The following is a 26,120-nucleotide window of genomic DNA, read 5'->3' on the forward strand; positions in this document are numbered from 1 at the left end:
AATATAAATAATAATAATTTCATCTAATATTTACATTGTATTTTATTTGAGCTTCTTAATAGTTTCATAGTTTTAATTTAAGTTAAAAAACAACTCTGAGAGACTGTTTATTTTTATTAATTAATTAATTTATTTATTTATTTACAGGATGCAAGTCTTAGAAGCATCACATGTATTTGATCTACATTTAATCTAATTTCTGTCTAGGAGATCTAATTGTTTTTAAATATATTTTCTTCTTCTTCTTCTTTCCCCTTAATGAGAATTTTTATTTTTGTATATATGCCTACTGACAGTGTATATATGTATATGTATATCAGTCTGACATATCCCACTTTTTATTTTCAAATACTGTTTTATTAATAAATAAAATGTATAGAATTATTGACATGGGTTCTAACTGGCGTTTCAAAAGAACAATTATTTTATGGACTTCTAAATTTGACTAATGTGAAAGTCCTGCTCTGTCTATGATCTCTGTCTCATCTGTCTTCTCTCCCTGTTTCGATGTCAGAAAATACTTCACTCTGTGACCCATAACCTTACTGTCCTAATGGGGTCACAGTAAGGCACATGAGTCATTCACTCAGTCAGAGTGTTTGTGTGTGTGTGTGTGTGTCACATAGTGAGTATCCCTTCACATATTGTCTATGCCTTAGACACCATCACATAAGCTCTGACACCGGCCACCAGTCTGCTGTTTAAAATGGCTGTAATGATATGAATGGCTGCCACTACTGAGCACGGGCAGAGGATGAGGTTGGTCATGGGAAACTGAGTTTTCTAGAAGCACAATGTCGATTGTTTAGATAAACGACATGATCCCAGATTGATTTCCACCTTTATAATATGAGTGTCTGCTATTGTAATTGTTGCTTGAGATATTTGTAATTATGATTGATTTACGACTGAAAATAAGGTCATTAGCTCCTATATTCAAACAGAACCCAGTTTCAGATTCTCGTAGTTTTGTGTGTGTATATATATATATATATATATATATATATATATATATATATATATATATATATATATATAAAAGAGAATATATCTAATAACTCAATGGAAGTTTTAGTTAAAACGAGGTGAAAAAAAAACCTAAGGTGGGATTAATGAAAAGACAATTTTGGCCTGAGCAAATTATCTTTTTTGAAATTAATCCTTAATATTTTATTATTTCCATATATATTTGATGTGCTCTTTGCATTTTTGCAAATATAATGTATCCTTCCACATTCATTTCGCCACACCGCCTTGATGAGTACTTCAAATGTGAATTAAAGCACTCCATTTTTTTAGGGAGAAAATGAGTAATAATTCAGAAATATTAATAATACATAATCATAATGCTGTTCAGGAGAATTGAAAGTTCCAAAACAGCAGGAAAGAACAGAAGCAGAGACAGGTGGAGACATGGAGGAAGAGAGGGTCCTGACTGGAGTTAAGTGAGTCATGTTAAGTGTTTTGGCGAGTCTGCATGAGTGTGGTTTAGGACCGGTTGAGGTTTGGAGCCGGTAATTGTGTGGAGGGAGGGTTGGTTAGTCATTTATAGTCTGCCAGACGAGCTCGACTCAGAGAAAGCTAATTGAGAATGAGTGTTAACAGGTTTCCCCCCCACCTCGTCAGCGCGGCCAGTTGTACTTAACCCATTTAAAAGTCCCTGCCAACACGGTCACCCTTATTAATATTAATTATCCTTCGTGTTAATTTTAGCCAATCCATATCTCTGTGGGCTTGTAAAATGCTGAAGATGACAGGACTACTGTCCTGATTCACGAATATCCTCAACCTTCTCCTCCTCATTCTTTCTTTTACCCTCTTTCCTCCTGCACCTTGTCATTCTTTCGAAAAAGCTTTTCTTTCTTTCTTTCTTTCTTTCTTTCTTTCTTTCTTTTAAATTGTCTCTGTAAGGGAAATTAGTTCTTTTTTTTAAGCATGGCTTTTAAAACTGATGTATAAAAATTTGGATGATTATGAGTGTATTAGAATGATTGAGTTGTAATAGTACCTGTTCTAAGCCTTAATGGTTGTGCTGAAATGGCCGTGACCATTTCCTCCGCACCCTCATCTTACCTGCATACAATGGCTTTCTGAACTTCATCAGAATGAGCTGTTCCGATGGTTTGGGGAAAGGCAGGAACCAAAGTGGGTTTCTATATATAAACCATGTTTTAACTTATGTGAGGTGTGCTGGTCGTTGGTCTGACGTCTGATGTCATGGTATAAGGCTTGTGGTTATATCTAAGCTTGAATGAAACGTGAATCATTGGTTAAGTGTGTGGTTTTGTGTTCTCTCAGACTGCTGTTTTTGGCCTGAGGCCTACAGAGACCCGTGGCCAAACTTGGTAAGAATAGCTTAAACTGATGACCCCTAAGGCAAACTTGTGCAAACCTAATGCAAACTTTACTTAATGCAAACTTTCCTTGAAAACAATACAAATGCAAGTTTGGGTTGAATTTCTATGATTTTGGAATGATGTGGGGTCACAACTTGACGTCTGAAGTAGAGCTTGAGTGCCAGTTTGAGAAAAGCTGGTTTAAACTTTAGTGACTCAAACACTCTTTTTCATCTGTACTTTACGCACACAGTTTCCTAGGTTTTGACCATTTGGATTGGTATTGCAATATTTATAATCAGTAAACAGCCTCCTACACATTTTTTTTAATATAACTGCTAATATATACAGTATACCGTAGATATGAGCAGTTCTAACCCTAACCCTAACCCTAACCCTAACCCTAGCTTATTGTTTTGTTAATTAAAACACACTTAGAGTACACATTTTGGAGGTCCCCTTATCTGTCCTATACATTTTCAGGTCTTGAAGTCTCTTCTAATGAGTTCTAATCTGTTGATTCAGATTTGTGTGATTAGGAAGAGTTTTAAAATGTGCACTATATTTTCCGCAAAATAAGTTGCATTGTGCATTGAAAAATAAATAAAGATACATCAATGTTTGTCACAATTTCTATTAAATTTAAAAATTATTTAAAATGGCAGTAAATAATTTAGTTTAGTTCCCGTCGCACCACAAGAAATCCTTTAAATCTAACTGTATTAACGGAAATGTAAAATAAAAGTATAAAACAAAAATTATAGTGACATTAATTTCAAACAACTTTAATACATATTAATTGAATATATAAATGGCAAGACTAAATAAATGTATTTAAAATGTAACTGAAAATACTAGTGTGTGGGAATTGCACTATGGAAATAAGTGCATACATTATTTTAAGAGAACTTAAAAAGCCTTATATTTTCAGTTAATAACATTTATTGCGTATGCATATTTTTTATTGGCTTTTTATGTTTAATTATCAGTTCTTTTTCTGTATTATTTGTTTTATACTTCCAGCTTTTTGGATCGCAGGCTATCTTGCATGAAAGTGTGGACCCATTTGATAGCATTATTCTCAATTTTAGATATAGGCAGTAACACACTGGCGCTCACACACACACACACACACACACACACACACACACACACAATGAATTGAAGTCATTTTGAAGAAAAATGAGAGGCAGGGTAATTTTGGACAGCTTGGAGAAGCTGCCAGTGATGTCATTAAGAGACACCGGCCTGATAAGGCATGCGGACTGGCTGAATAAATAAATAAATTAAATTAATATCTTATATATTCTTTTCACCTCCCTCTAGGCCTCGCTCACCAAATCATGACCACTGGCTATATCTCAAACCCTCCACCCACAATAAAACCCTCGCACCCTTGACCCCGCACCCCCCTTCAACTCCAGCTCTGATTCTCCACCCCCCTTTTCCATCTATCCGCGTGTGCGGAGGGGGGAAACTGAATGCGGCTTGGCAATAAATAATACATTTGACTAATACACATTCAGCCTGAGTCACAATTTAGCGCACCCGTCCGCCCCCCACCGAGACAAGCGGCCGAGGAACCGAATCCAAAAGCGCGAGGCATTCCCCAAGCAGAAACATGTGGCAGCTCGATAATAGGCTAAAACAACTAGAATCAGACAGACAAAAAGAGCAAGAGACTGGAAAGCATATTATAACTCATCCATCTGGATCATCCTAGTAGATTGGGTGCAATCCCTTGTTGAAATTGTCTCCTAAACACTCTAAAAGAAAAGAGAGCTCCGCTTTGTGTGTTCTCGCACCGGCTACAGGCTCCCTCAAAGGTACGGAGGTCTTGGCACACCACGGTCCCGTGAACGCCCGAACCGGCATCTACCTCTCCAGCCAGCCAGCGACTAGGAGAGCGTACTACTAGTGTTTGTGTATGTGTGTGTGCGGGAGGGAGAAAAAGAGAGAGAGAGAGACACGGAGAGAGGGAGAGAGTGGGGGTATTATGCACTCTAGATGTTGGCTCTTGCTTTAAGCAGCCTGCCTGCAAGCCCAGGTACAGCGCGCCGGCTCTCTAAATAAGCAGCACATTCAGGAACCCCATCAGGACAGTAGGCAGGGCTGCAGCCTGGGTGTGAAATCACACTAATGCGCCCGCTCTAGTCTGGTTGAGTAGGATCACTCACTTTCTCTCTCACTCACACACTACCATTCCTCTACTACTGTAGCCCCAGCTCCAGCAGCCAGAAGACAAGTGTGGATTGGACGTCAAGGAGGGCAAGGAAGAAAGGAAGGAGGCAAAAAAAGAGAGACAGAAAGGTCAGTACACTGCTTTCTGCTCTTTGGAGTGCAGTTGCACTCTCTCTCCCTGTGTGTGTGTGTGTGTGTGTGTGTGTGTGTGTTTGCGTGTGTGTGTGTGTGTGTGTGTGTGTGCGGTGGAGCTGGGACTGTTGCGTGGTGTTGGCTGAAAGTATTGATTGTAAGTGAGTTTGTGTGGAGTGCACGCTTGTTTTATCCTGCCAGGTGCAAGCGTTGGCTTGTTGGGGGGCTCTGGATTCAGGAGCAGGCCAACTGCCTTGACTAGTGTCTACAAGTTCACAGGTGCTGTGTTGCAGGTTCTACGTGTGTGAAACCGTTTGCACTGGTATAGATCTGATTGAATCAGAAACGGGTGTCAGGGTCTATTTTTAGGCATTGTGTGGGTTGGCTCACGGGTCAGATAAAAAAATATTTGTTGGGGGGGATTGGGGTGTTGTGTAGGAGTGGGGTTTTGGCCAAAAGTTAATAAGTCGCTTTGTCATTGTGATGCATCTGCGTGACGGACAGTCATGCCGTACGCAAGACTTACATACGTCGTGTTGACATATTACACATGGGGGTAACTGCACTCTTGTGACCCGAATGTAAATGAGTGCACCCCCCCCCCCCCACATGGTCACTGAGGAACACTTTTGTTGCACTCAAATCATGTCCAAAAAATGTTTTTGTTTACGAGTTGATAACACATGAAAATCAGCATTTTTTTTTTTTTTTTTTTACCAAGAGTTTCAGAGTTGGGGGAGTGTGAATGAGAATTGAGGATGCAAAGATTCGCCTTCTGTAGTAATGTTACATTTGTTCAAATGTAATTGTAATTGTAAGTGTCATTACTGTTTTTCAAATTTACAATAAAAGTTGCATGTTTAAAATACCAAAATATAGTACAATTGCAGTAGAAGGTGTAATGATTCAATTTATAGCACCTGCATACATTTATAAAAAAAAAGCAAAACACATCCAATGTGCATTACTTATTATTATTTTTTTTTTAATGTAGAGTTAAAAAATCCTGTTGAATTTTATATAGAAAAGGTGTGTCGCCATATTGTTTCCTACCCAAGTAACGTTGTACTGTAATTATAACTTGCCAACTCAAAAATAAGAAATTAAATGACGGACTTTAATGCACCATTAAACCCTTGAACATGAATTATACTTACCATCAACTACAAGTTTATGATTTGAATATTTAATGATTATCTTTACCCTATTTTATACAGGTATGTTTATCACATTATTTACAATAGTAATTGTAACATGTACATACATAAACAGGACTTTTTGACAGGAAGATGTTTACATTGACTTTAGCAATGTTGTGTTGTGCCGAGAGGTGGTCACAGTACGGCCCCTTCTCGTGGTTCGTGTCAAAGTTTAGATGCCTTGCGCCCCACATGCAATGCTGTGAGAAACAGAAAAAGGCAAGATTTACCAAATTGTCGGCAACACTAAAGACATCAACACAAACATTTTAGCCATCTATCATGGCTGTCGCTGCATTTCTGTGGCGACAGTGATTTATTCCAGCGTGGGAGCCCATTTGAGATGTGATGGAGAAATAAGCAGCACCCAGTCTGGCTGGAGGACTGAATGCTCACAAACACCCTCTGAATATAATGACACACACCGCAACGAGATGCACATTGGCATGACTTCACATTCACCTTATGCTAAACACTACAGAAAATGTCTGAAATGTGAAAAAATGTGTCTACATTAATATGTTTTTAAGTATCAGCGAATGTGCAGAAGCAGTATCAAGTATATTTTTCAATTTTATCTTATTTAAATTAGATGTTAACACCAGCTCTACTGTAAAATTGCAAACATATGCTACATATGTGAGATGTAAAAAGGAAAAAATTCTGCTTCCAAGCCACATGGAGTGCTGTGCTGCATCTGCTCTCTTCGAGACAGGAAAATCTGTACGGATATACACATAGGACAAGTGCAAACACACACACACACACACACACACACACACTCACTCATAAACACACTCTGAAACAGTGGCTCAGTTTTACCAGAGAGTGGAGAGCGTGATTTGGATTTCACAGCATTTTTGTTTGTGTGTGTGTGTGTGTGTGTGTGCTCTAATTTTCATCCATTTGAGTGTGTATGTGTGCATTCTCATCTCATTCATACACACATATGCAAGCACTTCATATTTAATATACCTAAATGGATCTATATATTGTGTGTGTGTGTTTGTACTGTTCAGCTTTTGATTTTGTGTGTCTATTTTAGGGCCCAGCTTTATGTTTCCATGTGTATATCCATGTGCATGTGCACTGACGGAGTGTATAACTGCGTGATTTAGGTGAATGTGTGTATGTTTGGTGGTCCAGGTCTCAGTGCTTGTTACACTGGGTGGCTGTATCAATAGCTGTGATCTCAGCTTGGCCTGCTTGTGTTAGAAAAGAGAGCGAGAGTGAGAGAAAAAGGGGAAGAATGTAGGTCTCACACTTGCATCACAATACTGCAAAATTATTTATATTATGCAATATTTTGTTTTGTAATAATAATCCTGAAATCACATCTGAATGCTAATTTTAATTGGAAAAACATACACACAGGTGTGGCTTTAAAAATTGTGTGTGCAGTATCATGTGTTTCATCATTTGATATGCTCTTTCTGTATTTCTGTTCAGAATGTGCATTCAAATATCATTTTAGGCTCATTACGCCACAAAGCTTTGCATATTTTCACAGAAATTCAAACAGAGTATCATTTTTAATATTGGGAAACGAGCCTTGCATTGTTGTATTAGCCTAAACTTGAAGCTAATGTTGTTTTATTCAAGAACTGTCTTTTCTTTATTTTATTTTTATTTTTTGCATTACATTTAAATTTGATGTGAACTGTTATATTTAAATTAGATATAGTAGTATCTAAACCACCTCTCTGTGATTTAGCCGGTTTGCTGTGGTGCAGCTGTGCTGCTGAATATGGCGGTTTTGGTCTCCGCTCTGATAACATGACCAAAATACAGCTCTGCACCTCAAATCCAGGATTAATGACAGCTTTTAGGGCTTAACACGGGCAGTCATTCATATGGACGAGGACAGTGTGGCCGCCTTCTATCCCGTCTGGAAAATGCATAAGATGCTGTACGCATGTGCTGTAGCTTCAGATGCTGACCCTATTGAACTGTGAACTGTAGTTTGACCTGCTAAATGTAAAATTCATTCACTGTAAACATCACATTGAGAGTTACTGTCTCTCTGTGTCATTTCAGCCTGTAGTTGTTGTGAAGAGATTGTGACCAACATGGCAACATAGATGTTCTTATAGAGCCATTACAAATTTAGCTTAGTTTCAGCTATTTAACGTACATTAACAACCCAAATTGGTTGAAGTGTTAATATATAGTATACAATTATTATAATTGAAAAATTCGCTATATTTGAATGACTAATTAACATCAAGCAAAACCAATTTTTGTATAGTTTTGTATTGTATAGTTATGTCAAAATGAATATGCATCTTTATTCTATAAAGTTACCTGCAATAGTAATTTGCTGTGTAACATGTTAAAAATGAATGTATTTCATATAAACACATTCATTAATATAACTGGACAATCTCTGAAGGTAAATCAATTTTTGTCTACATAAATGGTGATTTTATATATGCCAAATCAACTTAAAATAGACTCTTATGCAAACCTAAACATGCTAATTAGATTATTTTGTAGCTTTTAAAATTCTTCTTCTTCTTCTTCTTCATATATATATATATATATGTTGTATTTGTTGCATTTTTAAATATCATATTAAAAATAAATTTAATTGCATTGGTTGTTTTTTTATTTTGTTGTGAAAATATCATTTGTTGTTTTATGTTTTTTTTTTTTTTTTTTTTTTTTTTTTTAAGAATTGAAGAATAGGTTTGAATTTAAGCTTGTATTTACGGTGGTGTCTGAACTGTGCATGTGAAACGTGTTCATTTCTCTTGTTGTTGTGTGCTGCCCTGAGGACATGTGGATGTTCTGGTTGGAGAACATACTGCATCTGAGCTGCTCACTTTTCAATGGATTTTGCGATATCAGGCAGTATTTCAAAATGAAATCAGCATGCTGTTAATCTGTATTTTAAAAAGTAGGAATAATTTGTGTGTGCATTGTTCTTAATCTATCTGTATCTGTTGTATGTACCGTATGGTTGCTGCACACAAGGAAATGTGCGAGTCCGGCATGCTGCATCTGCAGGAGACGAGCCCATTGGCTGCGCGAGATGATTGACACCTGTTCTCTGCCTATTAGACATCTCAGTCCGTGTTGACAGAGCATCCGGGAGCCGTGGATTGGCCGCTTGCCTTCGATGTGCATGTTTACATGCATCAGCACAGGCACAACAATCTAGAATCCTCTCAACCCCATTGTGACGTCCGCTAAACGTGGACTCCTGAATTTCATTTACACCAGTGCATGAAAAATAAATAAATCTTTAATTCAGAGCCAGAATGTGAGTGTTGGATAGGTGGGGGAAAAGGAGCATGTTTTGCCTGCTGTTTGCTTTGCGTAAGGACATCATTACCAGAGACACACTGAATGCCCAAGGCAGATAGAAAAAGTTGGCGTGTTTCTGGAATTAATTTAATTACACAAGTTTGCTTGATTTGCATGTTTTCTCCTGACATTTGTTGTGTCTCCGTTTGCCGTGTCGTGCTGTTCCATTCCACATTAGTCAAATGTGTAAAACCCCTCAGAGGGTCTGAGGAGCAATCGCGCCGTCTGGGGCAAATACAGATGGTCATCTCGCATCTCATTCCGTCTGATTACCGCAATCATGTGGATAATCCTCATCAAGCTCTCGTGTCTGGGCTTCTGTTGTACACTCGTACTGTACGTGGATCCAGATCAAACAAGAGCTTTGGCTTTCCAGCCATCTTGGTTTATTTTCTGTGTCACCGACATCCGAGGGGCTTATTAGTTTACCTTCTTTGTCTTCCCCTCATCCCCCTCTTTTCCATTTTCGAGAAGCACCAAGTGGAAGAGAGAGGGCTGTCTTGCACCTCAGAAAAGCATTGGGATCATTTGTAGGCCTGAATCACACATTCTAACTGAAACACACATCCAGTTAAAATATGATAATTCAATCCCGCTCTGTTTTTATTAAATCACGCTCTCGGAATGCTGCGCTCTGCCTGATAGCGCTGTTATTGTTTGTGTAAAACACATTTTCTTTTTCTGCCTCTCTCTCGTTTGGGCTGGGGGTAGATGTTAGTGGCCAGTATGGGGAGGTAGTACGTCAGAGAAGACTAAAATGAGATTTCTCAGCGTGTCGTGTGTGCGTGCACATGGGACGTGATGTGTGAGACTAATGGCTGTCGGTTTGGTGCCTTGGCGTTTTCATTCTGCCTTCCTGTCCTGTAATCAAAAAAAAAAAAAAAAAAGACAAGGGGGGGGGGAAACAAAGAAATAACAGAGAAAGAAAGACAGAATGCAGGAGGGGAGGAGAGTGTGTTTATTCCTCCATCCCCCTCCCCGTCATCCGCCTCTTCTCTCTACCTCTGGAATATAATCCACTATCTCCTGACCTTCAAATCACGCCGCGCTGCAGTCATTCCAATTCACTGGCCACTATGAGCGTGAAATGTCCTCTAGCCCATTTCCCTCTCTCAGCATGGCCTCACTTCCTCTTTTGCTCTCTCCGCTTCGGCACATATTACACACACATGATCGTGCTCCAAAAGAGCCATAAAACACTGAACATTTCGCCGTTTTAAAGCATCTTTGTCTTTTTCCCCTAGTTAAATCCATTTATATATATATTTCCTAAAAAAAAATATCATTATAATTGTGACTGTTGTGAAAATCCTGATTTAAAAAAAAAAAACATATATGCTAATTAGAAATGTGGGCTGAACTTTTCATTTTAGTTTAGACTTACACTTTTTCAATTTAATTTAATAGTTGCTATATTAAATCAGCCTTACAGAGGTTACACCTATTTACAATATTTTGTATAATAATACTTTACTGTGTGTGTGTGTGTGTGTGTGTGTTATTGAAAATACCTTAATTTCATATAATATAAATATTTTATAAATAATCTGCTGTCTGTTTGATGTGTTTAGGAGTTTTTGAATCTTGAGGGAGGTTCTCATCGCTGAGGGTCATGAAAAGTCCTGAAGCTCTGACATTTCTGTCAAAGAGACAAATACATTAAAAAAATGTTTGAATTTTTAAAATTCTATTCACTCTATATGAATTATGAGAACACCGACAGGAAACCAACAGTATGTAAAATATATCAGGAATTAGTCTGTTAATTTTTCGATACATGTGCATCATTAGAATTCACAGTGTTGAAATGAATCAAATGTTGCAAGGACAACACCAGCGGTTTCTTTCACACTAAATTGAAGGTGAGATTGTGACATGGTGGGCTTGTTCACTGTGTGTTAGAGAAGGACGTGATTTTATTTCTTCACTTCCTGATGCCGTGGATTTGAGGTGCCTGAAGAGTGGAACCATTATTGCACTCAACCTCAGAGCTGGAGTTTATTCCTCTAACACTCTTTTTCTCTTATTTTTTTTTTCTCTCTCTCTGCCCATTCACTTGCTCTTAAGTAAGTGTGAAATAAGAATTTGCTGTGTGCCCCTTCCGGATTTTTCGGGAACTTTCCGTTTTGAGATGCATTGCATCATCTTTGGCCATTTGCCAATTATTTTTGCCTTATACCTATTTTCTTGCATTGAACTTCATGAAAGTGATTCCAAACCATGAGTACTTGTAGGCCTCAAGAAACTATAGTTTATATACGTGTTTATGTATATATACAGTCAAACCAAAAATTATTCAGACACCATTTTTTTTATTTTTTTTAGTAGTGGGTACAGGACAATGTAGTTCATTCATGTAAGTGAGGGTAGCAAAACAAAGTAAACTGTGACTTATTATACCCAAAAATTCTTCATATGTCTTTCACTGTTTTTAATTTTAGAAACAGAAGCAGATTTGAGCTAAGTGAAACGAATTAGGAAATATGATGCTTTGTTAATGTGTGTTTGAGCAGTGTGAAGCTGCTCTGGAGGACCTTGGTTGTCTCTGGCTATTCATTCTCTCAGGCCCTGCTGGCCAATGAATATGAGCTGAGCTCATACACGTTATTGCACAGAGGTTCTGCCGCTCATTAATCACATGACCTTCAAGGGCGAGCTTAATGACCTTGCAGGAGCAGATCAGGTGGAGATGGCTGATGCTGGGGAATTAAATTGTTTCTGATCACGTGGTTCTGCAGAGGGCCTGTCTTGCACTGTCTGAACCAAACAGACTGATTCTGGCTCTCTTATGATATACTGTACCACAGGATGAGACTGTTTCATTTTAAGTAAGAGTTGAGGTGAAGGAACCTGGAAAGAGATCAGTATGGCAGATCAACGTTTGGGTAAAGCATTTAGAAGGACATCCTACATATTATGGCACACCAAAGATCCATTAACCTTACCCACAGGAAAAAATAATAATAATAATAATAATAAAAAATCTCTTTATGGTTTCATTTGGTCTATTAGACAGAAATTAAACAAAAAGGAAATGTTTCTTACATGCTTTGATGGGGATAAGATCTTAATATTTTCACATGTGTCTTGAAGTTCTCTGTAGTGTCCCAAACTGGTAACTTCAGTCTGTTAGATTTTATTATGAGCTATTTTATTTTTAAACCAAATTATCTCTGATGTGATATCCTCATTCACTTTTCTACTTTGTACTCTTTTTCTTTTCCCTTTTTTACATCTTTATTTCTCATAATTTAGGAACATCTGAAAAACGAACTATATCTTTTGGTGAAAGAGACCTCAGGTTATGTGACTTCAAGAGATCCCGGTGGCATCTCAAACGGAGCTCATGTTTGCCAAGATCCTAATGTCTGTGAGATTTCAATATGAACGTATTCTTAAACAACAAAAGTTCTGAGCTGATATCCACATACACTTTATTGCTTTATACTCTTATACCTCGGCAATCATCTCATTTATTTACATCTCCATGATTCATAATGTAGAAATTTGGAAGAAACTTCTGAAAAAGTTGACATTTAAATAAAACAACTTGCTACTATATCTTTTAGGGGCACAGACCTCACATATGTGTCTTTAAGAAATCTCATACTGTGATCATATTTGTCAAAATACTAAAGTCTGTGAGATTTCAGTTGTTTAAAAAACAATATCCACATTCACTTTATTGCTTTGTACTGGGTGTCAGCAACTGTCTCATTTGTTTACATCTTTATTTCTCATAATTCAGGAATTTTGCAAGAAACATTTGAGAAAAAAAGTTGACACCTAAATAAAACGTAACTGACAAGTCCATTAAATCCCCAGAGCTGTGAAAAAGCAACCTCTGAGCAATGAAATGTTCCTTCTGCTAAACAACCATCACGCCGCTTTATAAAAACTGGTTATGCCTTTTTTCAGAAGGTTTTTTAAAATCACTAAAATGTTTCACTGTAGGGTATATTTCAACATTCTTCTTGAATGGCTCATGTAAGTTCTCTTTGAGAGTTCATCCCAATGAATCTTTTCTCTGATAAGTGTCTTTCTGCACTGAACTCATTGAAAGCTTTTTGTGAAGTGCCTTTTTTTCTACTTTTGTCATTCTACTTTCTCATAACCTTTAATTATTGAAGGTGATTAGAATCCAGATCCCGCTGATGTGTAAACTTCATATAAAATTGTGTCTGCAGCACTTTCGCTTCCAGCAGCATTAAAACATGGTCTTTCTTCTCGGTGACATTAAAATGGAGGGATTTTGTTTATCCGTGCCTTTGTTTATTTAACATTTGGCACAGCGGGGGGAGTTTTCAGATAGCTTGTTTTCAAGGCAGTCCCTGCAGACAGCGAGCAAACACTCCACAGTTTCATCAAACAGAACAATGCTCAACTTTCCCCCCTCAGCGCCGTGCAGCCAAATACGCCAAAGCAGTGCACCACGGCTCAGGATGATTGAAAATGATTGTCAAAATTTTTTAGAGTCTGTAGCAATATGCATGTGAAATTTGTTTTACTCTCTCGCTCCTTTCCCCTCCTTTTCGGGATCACAAACATAGGTGTGTACCCCTTCAAGGAAGAGCTTTCATAGCATGCAAATAAATATACACATGCATGCATACATACACAGTCTGTGCATTTATTCCAGATGTGTATCTATGCTCAGACGTGTTTCGCCGACTTTTGTTATTTGAAGGATCTTTCTGTAAAACTGGCTTGCCATGGGCAAGAAGCTGTAGGGAAGAATGGGGTAAGATGTGTCAACCCCTAAAACGAAGTATTAGCAATGACTTTTGCCTCTATAAACTCTTAATTTGCTGCTTATTAAAGGTTAGGAAGGTAGTTGCAAATGTATTTATTGAGTAGTATGTATTGATCTAAATATGGTCATGCAGAATAAGGCATTAATACAAGTACTAATAAACAGTAAATATGCTTGTATTATGCAAGTTAATAAGCAACTAAATAAGAGTGAGAATAAAGGGTTATCCATTGCAAGGAACAATTACATACATCTGTCTAAATGTGTGTGTGTGTGTGTGTGTGTGTGTGTGTGTGTGTGTGTGTGTGTGTGTGTGTGTGTGTGTGTGTGTGTGTGTGTGTGTGTGTGTGTGTGTGTGTGTGCGTGTGTGTTTACCCATTCATGACAGGTTACTTTTAAACATATTGAAAGCAAACTTTTAAACCCATTAATATATATATATATATATATATATATATATATTGTTTTTTTTTTTAGTTTCACTATATTATAATGTTCTGATATTGTATTTATTTATTTATGACTAAGTGTGTGGATAGTTTATAAAAAATAATGTTCAGAAGAATAAGACTTGGCACAGCTTACCTCTTAATATAACTTGTGTCACTATAAGTTCACTAAAATAATAGCTTTTAGTTAATAGCACTTACTTATCATTTTAAGTATTAGCTGATTGCATATGATTTGCATATACCTTATTTCTCCTTTTCAAGATGAGCTAAGATAGCTTACTTCAGTCTCTCCTAGTGAACGAAGCAAATTGAGTGTCTCCCTCATTTCTATCTCGTCTTCTATTCCTCTTTCTTTGTGTCTTCATTATAGTCACAGAACAGAATGCGTAGTTGCATAATGGAAAGTGCATTATTAGGAGCAAGACGTTGTTTCACAAGGTCACCTGCTGCCAGGGTCTGATGTCAACATAAAGATGATGATGTTGAGGAGGACTGAGAGGATAGACGCAACAGAATGCAGTTTTGGACCTTATTCAATTGCACTCTTAAAAACATTGCATCTGTATAAAAATCTGTCTTTCGCCACTATTTCCATCTTTTCTCCTCTTTCTCTCGAATGCAGACTTGATTATTATTTTCTTCTGTTTGGTTACCATGGCAATGAGGTTAGTGGATATGATGCTTAATTGAATCTTTCCCGAGCTTTTGTGTTCACTTCTTGTGTCCGAACACCACAGATCTTCTGCTTATTTTATTTTATTTTTATTATTATTATTATTTTCTCAGCACTTGTACTTCATTTTGTGTGTGCTTATGCATTTAGTCTCAGAATCGAGTTATGAATGCATGTCTGGAAGAGATCTGTAGAACATATGACATATTCACAATATATATGCAACGGTTTAGCTGGTGTTGTAAAATTTTAAAACACGGTGAACATTAGAGTGGTTTATATCTGAAAAATAAAAAGTGACTGAAGTGTCATTGCAGCAGTTTTTTTTTAAGAATTGTTAGATGTGGACTCAGAGTTACGAGATATTGAAACAAATCTAAAAAACTAACTTAAAAATCTGAATTGTGGGTAGGGTTGCAAAGGGGTGGAACAATTACAGTAAATTTCCGAAAACTTTCTAAAAATCCCGGAAAGTAGAAAAAAAAAAAAAAAAAAAAAAAATCTGGAATATTTCCAACCTTTTTGTAACCCTAATTGTCTGATTTAAACTCAAAATTGCAAGGAAAAAAGCAAGAATTTTGAGATGAAAGGTGGAAGTTGTTTTTTTATTTGCTATTTTGTGGCAGAAAAAAAACTGAATTACGATTAAAAAAGTCAGAATTGTAATAAAGAAAGGTCACAATTGCAAGGTGTAAACTTCAAGTGAAGTCAAAGTCAAGATTATAACATTTTTTTTTTTTTTTCACAAGAAAAACTCTATTGCAACTCTAAGAAAAATAACAGTTCCCCCCCCCCCAAAAAAAAAGACATCTTTAAAAGTTTAGAGCTTGCAATTCTGACATTTTCCAACAGAATCGCAATTTTGAATATTAAAGACAGAATCGTGAGATATGAATTCAAAATTGTGAAGTAAGAAAGTCTGAATTGTGAAAATTACCTTTTTATTTTTTTATTCTATTTCTTTTTTTCTGTTTTATAGATAAATACATTTATGGGGAAATAGATCCACACAGAAACCACACTCTTTTAGAAATGTATAATGCTATAATAATAAATAGTAGTCTACTTAAAAACAATAATACTAATTTTATTGTGTTGTTGTTCAGTATTTGAATCTGCTTGGCTACAGATTACAAAATTAGAATATTACTTAAGACCAATTAAAAAAAAAAGGATTTTTAGAAATCTTGTCCAACTGAAAAGTATGAACATGAAAGAATGAGCATGTACAGAACTCAATACTTAGTTGGGGCTCCTTTTGCCTGAATTCCTGCAGAAATGCAGCGTGGCATGGAGTCGATCAGTCTGTGGCACTGCTCAGGATTTAGGAGAGTCCATGTTGCTCTGTTAGTAGCCTTCAGCTCTTCTGCATTCTTGGGGCTGCCATATCACATCATCCTCTCCAAGATACCTCATAGATTTTCTATAGGGTTAAAGTCAGGTGAGTTTGCTAAATTTACTTTCATCAGAGAACATAACTTTGGACCACTCAGCAGCAGTCCAGTCCTATTTGAAGCGAGACGCTTCTGACGCTGTCTGTCGTTCAATAGTGGCTTGACACAAGGAATGTGACAGCTGAAACCCATGTCTTGCATACGTCTGTGTGTAGCGGTTCTTGAAGCACTGACTCCAGCTGCAGTCCACTCTTTGTGAATCTCCCCCACATTTTTGAATGGGTTTTGTTTCACAATCCTCTCCAGGGTGCGGTTATCCTCATTGCTTGTACACTTTTTTCTACCACATGTTTTCCTTCCCTTCTTCTCTCTATTAATGTGCTTGGACACAGAGCTTTGTAAACAGCCAGCCTCTTTTGGAATGACCTTTTGTGTCTTGCCCTCCTTGTGCAAGGTGTCAATGGTCGTCTTTTGGACAACTGTCAATTCAGCAGTCTTCCCCATGATTGTGTAGCCTAAAGAACTAGACTGAGAGACCATTTAAAGGCTTTGCAGGTGTTTTGAGTTAATTAACTGATTAGAGTGTGGCACCAAGTGTCTTCAATATTGAACCTTTTCACAATATTCAAATTTTGAGATACTGAATTTGGGATTTTCCTAAGCTGTCAGTTATAATCATCAAAATTAAAAGGAATAAACATTTGAAATATATCAGTCTGTGTGTGATGAATTAATATAATTTACAAGTTTAACTTTTTGAATGGAATTACTGAAATAAATCAACTTTTTGATGATATTCTAATTATATGACCAGCACCTGTATATATAGATAGATAGATAGATAGATAGATAGATAGATAGATAGATAGATAGATAGATAGATAGATGACAACGTTTCCTTTACCCCCCCCCCCCCCCTTCACTTTGTTCTTTTCTTTACTGCTGATTACATGTTTTATGTCTCTGTCCGTCCATTTTCCTCTCGCTGCTTTTGTTTCTTGCTTTCACAGTGTCCTGCTGGGAGTGGAATTAAAGGATTCGACTCTTTAATGCAGTAATAGATGCTCACTGCCACTTCTACATATCTCTCTCTCTCTGCCTGCTTACCCTGTTTCTCACCGCCGGGCCACATTTACATACTCAAATCATTCTCAGGAACGATTGTTAAATTGATTTCAAACGACTCTGATGATTCAAGTGGTGAAACAAAAAACCATGCAGTCAGCCAGGCATTGATACACAAAGTGATCCAGTGACACCGAAGCCTCTCCCTGAGCAGGTGCTCTCATTAATACCCACAAAATTGGGGTCCTTCAAGATCCAGGCATAAGTGGGATGTCTAGTCATCACACACACACATACTGATCCACACTTTGTTTCATGGTTAATCTATGTCAACACTGGTGAAAGTCTTGGAGAGGAATTGAAGTTTATATTTATATAATATATCTTGTTTTATATATACTAAAAATGGTGGTGAAAAAAGAATTTCACATAGAAATTACTAGTAAATTTTCATGAATAATTGCAAAGAAATGCCAAAAAACACTTTGAATTAAACATGAATTTTTAAAACAGAACATTTAACATCATATTTTCTTGTGAAGTGAACTCAAGCAATCTTTATTTTATTTACAATATTTACAAATTATTTTATTATTATTACTTATTTGTAGCTACTTTAATAGGCTACTTTGTATGCTAATATATTAACAATGCATCTATATTCTTTCTAAATAATAATAAAACATTTGATTTGACATGGTCACAAAAAAAGGATTTGATCAATTTTAAATGAATAAATTAATTAATAAATAGAGAGCATTTATGCTTTGTTTAAAAAGCAACCTAGCATAAATATAATGTCATTATTATTATGTTATGATGTATAATATCATATAATATTTATGAAGTTAATATTAATGTTGATATGTTTTATTGTTTTTGTTGTTGATATTAAAATGAACGTGTTTTTGTTGTTGGTTAATATTTATGCATTTTGTATATTAAAGATTATATTAGTTATTGTGTTAAAGCATAAATAAAATATATCCGATAATTTAATCAGACACAAGCACTATTAATATATAATTAATCTGCACTGGTATCATAAAACCGTTCCCATATTGTGAACATTTTATATGTTCAGTATTTTTCTATGATCAAGATAATATTGGATTTAATAGTGTCTGCCTGGGTTAGATATAGTTTCTCGATATTTTATGGGGGAATGATAATTTTGTCATTCAAAGTGAGATTTTGTATTAGCAAGGTCTAATAACATTTTATTACATGCAAGGCACTACTTATGATGGTCACCTCTTAATAAGGGTTTTTTTTTGTTTTGTGTTTTTTTTTTTTTTACACTCAACCACTGCATGCCATGTCAAGTTACATTTTTTTTTTTTTTTTTTTTTTAGTAGGATACTTATTAGCTGTAGCTTACAGTACACCAGCTTGGAAACATCATGGTGTAAAAGAAAGGTGAAGAAATGTAAAAAATAAATAAATAAACAAACACGCTCAACAGCAGATTTGACATATGCACTATAAAATAACCATTAGCAGTTAGCTACAATCTGAAGTGACAGTCTATCAATAATGTCCGTCTGAAAATGGGACAGGTTTGTTGCTGCCTCTAAATCATTGGAGAGTCCATAGAGCTGAGACACAGGCAGGTATAGAAAATGCATTAAGGCGAGAGGTTGATGGGAGTGGTGTGAGCGTGGGGACACTTAAAGCTCCAGGGGATGTGACTTTAGCATGCCCTGAGCTGAGACACACACACACACACACGTATATCTTGGATTCAACTTCTTTTTGCTCATTAGCACAGGTTATGTACTGGATTTGATTGGTTCTAGAACTCATTCATCTGAGCTAATGTGTCTCTGTTTTTGAGTGAAACAAATGGTTTGTTGATCAATTTGGCAATATTCACTCACAAACTGAGATTATCTTGATAAATGAGACATCTTTCTTCCTTGTTTGCTCTCTTTCTTTCACGTGGAAAGTTTTTGTACCCTGGGTGATCAAAGTCAGTGAATTTCCAAAAAAAGAAAACTGACCAGAATTTGTGTCAAAATGACTAGAACACACCATGTAGGTTAAACCGCGTAAATCTGAGCATGATAAATGTGAAGATGTTGTCGAGAGTCTTTGCAGAGATGTATTTGGAAACCGTAGCTCTGTGAGATTTAATTTAATATTGATATCTTTCAACCAAATGGCTTCGATGACTGCCAAGCGTTGTTCCGCTGAAGGTTAATCAAAAATGAATATGCATTTTGTATCAAGTCACTAAATTCCAATAGCCCAAAAATTTAATTTCCTCTCCATCTACCAAAAAAAAAGGCATGAATATATTCGCCTGCCAGCAAAAGGCCCTTAATTGCTCTTAATCTTTTATCTATATAGATGTCACTTATGATATTCTTTAATAAAACGGTATCATTAAAGCTCCATTAAAGTTCTAATAAAAAAAACTGTACTTTTTTTTTTTTAATGGTAGCACACACAAATCTCTTCTGCTGTGACCTCTAGTTAAGTCTGCGTTTATTTAGTACACCATTTCAGACCTTTTACCCACCCAACGGCCCACTCTCAATACACACAAACACCCACTTAACTCTGTTGCCTCCTTCCCCTGGCGATATTAGCATAAAATTAGCCTAGGCTGTGCATATGAATGGGCTCTATTCATGAATGAAGTGTATGTGAGTCAGGGTGGACCCAGGCGCCACGTGCCTTTTCTCTCCTGCTGGTATTAAAGTGGCAGCGTCAGATTGTCTGCTTGCCAGCGGAGCCCAGCCATCTGCCTGCGTGCCGCTCTACTTGGCATAACAGACTGGCGTTATGGCAACAAGTGTCTTTTTCCGCATTGCCACACTCAAGCTTGGCAGCCAGCCTGCCCGTTTGCCCGCCCCCGTATGCAGATAAAGAGCTTAATATGCCCGGGCAGTGGGTGGGGGAGCAGGAGGCGGGGCTGCTGATTTACATATCACCGCCGAGTTGACACCCTCCAGATGCAAAACAGCCAAATAGCAATTAAGGCTGCTTAGTGCTTTTGTTTAGTGCGGTGGAGCGGGCATCGCTCAGACGCCTCCAGAGGGGATGTGTATGAGAATTTCAGCTCGGCACGTGGCTCCTAACACCCCTCCCGTTTCGTAACTCGGCACACGTTCGGCTTGAACATGCGCACCCTTGTCGCTAGGTGGTCTGCTGACTTAGGCCTGGCACTGTGAGCTGCTTTCAAGCACTAGTCGCTGATTACATAGATCACAAACAACTGATACTGACCAATCACATATTCAGGCTTATTCTCAGTGCCATGCTGCGCTGGCCGATATAGCGGTTGTTTTTGTACTGACACTTAATGGCCTGGATGCAGCATCGCGCAAAACCGAAAAATAACCGGAAGAGTCATTGACTTGAAATCTGGTCTTGTGTTCTCAAATTGGCAGTCCCCATAAGGTGTTGTGCTTTGTATAAAATATAAGCTTTTTGTAATTTCAAACACCACTTTTTCATATATTATTTAATATTGCATGCTTCTATTATTATTATAAGTAGTAGTAGAAATAGTATTAGTAGTAGTATTAGTATTATTTGTTAATTAAAGGATTGTTTTTTAATCATTGAGATACTAGTCTACATTTATTGTTAGCTTTAGTTAGCTTTATTGAGTATTTTAAAGAACTTTGTTTTTAAGTCTTTACAGTTTTCTTTTTTTTTTACTATCAGTTTTAGTTTGTTTTATTACAAGTTAAACTAACTGAAAAGTTGAATTTATTTTATTGAATTATTTCAGCTAATATTTATTTTTATTAATATTACGTTTTTAGTTTTAGTTAACCATAATAACCCTGGATCCATGCAAGTAAATATGCCGTATTTTTTTTTTTTTTTTTTAAATCTGAACCAGAGAGATGCACATGCATTTATACAGAGTGAAAGGTGCATGGCTGAGTATGAATGTGCACACAATATGCATTTATGAATCTGTTGAGAAGACCTTCCACAGCCGCGGAATAGAAAAACACTTACTGCTAATGCAAATAACAGGGCAGTATAAATCAGTGGCCAGGAGCGGGCAAGCGAATATTGTGTAATAGTTATTGTGAAATGAAGTGGCATTGGGATCAATACCTCACTATATCTCACTCCGCTGTGGTGGGCCATTGGAGGCAGGGGTCCTCGCTACTGCCTCCACGGGGCACCATAAATCTGTCGCTGTGTCTGGATGTATATGTGAGCCTATGCCCTCTTATTAAAAATAGTCAGTAATTAGCACATTGGCCCAAAGCTGCTTTAATGCACCGACAGGAAAATAAAACCTCATATAAAGCTATTGCGCTAAAATATGTCATAGTGTCCACTGTAAAAACAGATTTTTAAAAAGTTGTGAATATAACAAAGATTATTGGAGTTTTTTACAGGAGCCTTTCTACTTCAAAATGTCACATTTGATTATTACCTGCCCTTCCTTTTTGTATGCAAATTATAAATTATAAAATTAGTTTTTAAAATGCAAGAACAAAGTAGTAGAAGGACAGGATTTAAAAAACTGGAAGGTGTCTTTTCTGTATGTTTTCCCACAATACACACAGTAACTGTGTCAGCCCAGTCGATACATTCCTTAAGGTCTCAAAGGCTACTAGGTCGAAAGAATTTTCAGTGCAATTTATGCTCGTCTCACTTTAAAATGAAAAACTGTACCGAATGTGTCATCTGTACATTTAACAATTACATTTTTTAGTTTCTCTTGTATTTATTGTTGCAATATAAAGAGCACAGTAGATGTGTGAAATATCGGTGTGGTCGTCCTAGTGTGTCTGCAACATAGAACAAACACAAGGGCCTTGTGCTATTGTTGTCAAGATGTACACCTTTTTTTATTGGTACACTATGCCTCCTATTGTCGTGGATGTAGGTTTGTTCTTTTCCCTGGCTTGTCCATTACAAGGTTTATTCACAAGGTGATTTTATATAGTGTTAAGTATGGCCTTGGGGCCAGAAATGATTGGGACCAGTCAGAAAGTATTCGAGCAAGAATGTTGATCAGTCAGCTTGGAGATTAGAGACCTTGGTGTTTTCTTTGAGACGCCTGATTGAAGTGGATGAGGAAAATTGAATTTTCCGATTTGATTGAAGGCTGTTTGATTATGATTATTTCTTTGTGTGTCCTTTTTAGGTCTGCGAGGAAACGAGGAAAGGGATTTTGCAGCTGCTCTTCATCGACTGTTGGTGAGTCTAAGCGCACAAAATCATTAAAAGAAGTTTGTCGTCATACTGTGTGTAATTTCCGAACGTGCCATCTGTAACCTACCTCGTTGGCAAATTCTCTGTCTCTTTTTTTCCACAGCGTGCATAGTGCATTTAGCTGGGAGAGTGAATTATCACTGTGGCAAAGACATTTGTGCAGGTTTAGATGTGACAGTATATCTAAAGGAGCTCACTACAATATTGATCTCTCACACCGGAGTCGTTTGCCATGTGCTATTCCTGGCCTCTGTCACTCACTGAGAATTATGGGTAAAAAATGGGATGCCACTTCATGACAAAATGTCACATCTTCGCAAGCAAGTAAAGGGAAAGTAGGAAAATTGATCATTTATGCATTGATAAACCACAGCCCTGTGCCTTTTGCATAAAATGAGTGCAAATGTTTGTAATAACATGTAATTAATGTGTTATTACACATTCACATTCTATTTTAAATGATCAGCTATCATTTCAACTTACTTGAAATAATTAGAAATAGTTTTTGGAGTGCTTTAAAGGCATTAAGTTCATTCAAGTTGAGAAGGTGAAAAAGCTCTCTACTGTTTTATTGATGCCTGAAAAACATCTTTGGTTTCATAACTGCCTTTAAAGACATATGATCCTAAAAGGAGTGCTGCTTTGTAATACTTTATATTGAAGTCCCACTGTTTTAAATGCAAGCAAGTAATTACCATAAATATCAGCCTCTCTTTTATGAGAAATTTAAAGACACTTTCAGTGTAAAAAACAGATGTTGAGGCAATCTCGCATAATTGGATATCAACATTATGTGGTTTTGCTAATCAACACCAATAAAGTGGCATTGTATTATTATTATTTTTTTAATTTATCAATCTACTCAAGTGCAGTTTTATGGCTCTGAAGTGGTAGACTTGTAAACCAACAGGCCTGCGCTCTCAAAGGGGAGCCAGATGGAGAGTGAAAGTGTTTTGGCAACATGTTTTCTAGCAAACCACACACACACACAGGCAAACAGTCTCTTAATTTTTAAACCGATGTTGGTCCGTGGGTCTTTGCTGGCCATATGGCTGCTCTTCAAGTCCTTCTTCTAATCTCGCTGTATCTCAGCCCAGCCTAGCCTTGAACTTGGAGACACTGGATGGAGGTCAGAGGCCAAAGGTCATCCTGCGTGTCTGAGGTTGATCTTGTCGTGTGGATTATGAAGCGCTGGGTTGTTTGCACTTCCACTCTGGAGTGGAGGCAGGGGCAGTTGCTCAGCACAGCTCAGAGCTACAGCCTCTGGCGATCGAGTTCGACTCATGTGTTCGCTGTGTGTTGTAGGGTTAGAGTTCCTGACCTCTGACCTGCATTAGTGAAGGACGCATGATACAGCATGAGCAGTCCTAATGCTCTCCTCAGTGAGTGGACAATAGACACTCCTATTGATCCACTGGTGCTGTCTGTCTCACTGTTTAAGAGAACTCGGTCAGCTTGCTGTCAACAACTAGACATCAACTAGAGTTGTGCCTTTCAATATGCAAGAGATAAATCAAGTTAGTTTGGGGTGGGGTCAATGGAGCAAGTTCCATCTAAGCTGGTTTTATTTGTGTGCTTTTGGTCAATGCACTGGATCTTGCATTTAGTATTTTTCGACGTGATTGTCAAAATAATACCTCAATGAAAAAAACAAAAACAAAAAGAATATTCTAACTGAGCTTGCAAACAAGGAAACATAATTCCAATTGGAATAAGGACTTGGAATTTAAATGTACTGAAATTCAAAGACATTCAGATGACTGTAATTTTAATTTAGAAAATGAAAAACATTTAACTTGTTTGTTAGTTTGCCAGTTTCCTGTGGGGTGTAGCCAGTTCAATTCAAAATCACACTCATGTATTGAACGAGAGACAATTCTTTCATTCTGAACTTTATGCAACCCTGATGTAGATGATCCATGACAGTTTTCCATAACCTCTGAAGTACTGTGCTTTAAGCCTAATCCTCATACATCTGTGAGACTAGCACTCCACGTGAGGGATCTTTACGCCAGCTTACACCATTCTTTGCTTCAGTTACAATTACAATAAAACTATGTGTAAAACACTGCAATAATAAAACATTATAGCTTGTATAACTTACTCAGGAAGCCCCCGTTCCCCTTATGATAGCGCCATGTGATAAACAGCACCATGAGGAGTTGAACTGTAAGGGCCACTCAAACTTGTGGCTAGGCCAGGTGTTGGACCACCACCTTCTTCAACCCAAACCAGCCAAACCACGTCCTAATACTCTCTCTCACCTCCCTACTGGTTTTGCAATAGGAACATCTGGATGTGGAAGTGCAGAAAGCAGACTAGAAATACACGGGCACAGCAGGCCCCGCTCTCTCATTACCCACCCACCCTCCTCCCTTTCCCTCGCTCCCTCACTTGTGTCGAAAATCTGCTGGAGTGGTCAGAGGTAGAACAGCATGTGGAGCGCCCGTTTTCTCTTTCGTTTTCCTTTTTTTGTTTGGTTTTCCCCTCCTTCTCGTTCCAAGGGAGATCCAGGCCAGTGATAATCCCTCTCTCTCCTCATTAAAGGGAGCTGAATAAACACAGGCCTCTTCCAGTTGTTCCTGCAAATTTCCTCACCAACCGTCAGGAGACCTTAGAGCAGGCCGGCCCTTCAAAGGCCTGGAGGGCTGGAGGTGGTTCGGGGAGTGCTGGGTCAGGAACATTAGCTGCCACTGAGGGAGCTTGGCCCGGCCTGGCCCGGCCCGGCCCGGCACTCACTTAGCCTGCGGTCAGAGAGAGAGAGAGCAAGAAAGACAAAGACAGGGGACAAGGAAGATAAAGCTAGATACATTTTGTGAAAGTTTTGTTGCATTTGGCCATACTTTGTGCACTTGGATATGGTTGTGGCTGGACTTTGGAAGAAATATTTCAGAGTTTTAATAACACACTCTCTTAGCACAACACACCACACACTAATAAGGTTTTTGCAGTGGGCAGGGACTCTAAATGAGTAGTAATACTCCAGACACAGGCCAATCTTCTACTCGGTTAAGTTAGAACCTGTTGTCGGCCTTGTTTTAATTTACAAGCAGTGTAGTGACATTCATTTTCTCCTCTCTTCACTTCCTGCCCATCAGCTAAGAGGGGCAGCGGTTCACTAGCGTCGTTTGTGGAAAAGGCAATTAAACAGTCCGAATAACTGCGGCAACTTCAGCGGAGAGCGAAAAGGAGCCAAACCTCTCATTTAATTGCTTACTCAATAACTCCGTAGGATGAATAAATTGATCAAATTGTGTCCCAAGAGGTACTGAGGAAAAAGCACCCCTAAAAATGCTAAAAGCGTATCTATTATCGCAGTCCACTGTTTCTATGTTTGGTTTTATTTCATGTTGTTACAACAGCCAGATTTAGATTTTCATTTTCAAATTATAATCAGTGTGACTGAAGGAAAATAGTGTTGCCAAGGACA

At 37.6% G+C, this 26,120-nt stretch overlaps 1 protein-coding gene across 1 annotated transcript in view; it reads left to right on the top strand.

Moving 5' to 3' along the window:
- The first annotated feature begins 4,294 nt into the window (after positions 1 to 4,294).
- Positions 4,295 to 26,120, top strand: part of LOC113106448 (zinc finger homeobox protein 3) — a 221,569-nt gene continuing 199,743 nt past the window's right edge. Inside the window, exons 1-2 of the mRNA XM_026268377.1 lie at positions 4,295 to 4,646; positions 22,623 to 22,675. The gene's annotated coding sequence lies outside the window, so the exon portion shown is untranslated. The remainder of the gene's footprint in view (positions 4,647 to 22,622; positions 22,676 to 26,120) is intronic.

The sequence above is a fragment of the Carassius auratus genome, chromosome 7 (genome assembly GCF_003368295.1).
Source record: "Carassius auratus strain Wakin chromosome 7, ASM336829v1, whole genome shotgun sequence".
Lineage (NCBI taxonomy): Eukaryota > Metazoa > Chordata > Actinopteri > Cypriniformes > Cyprinidae > Carassius > Carassius auratus.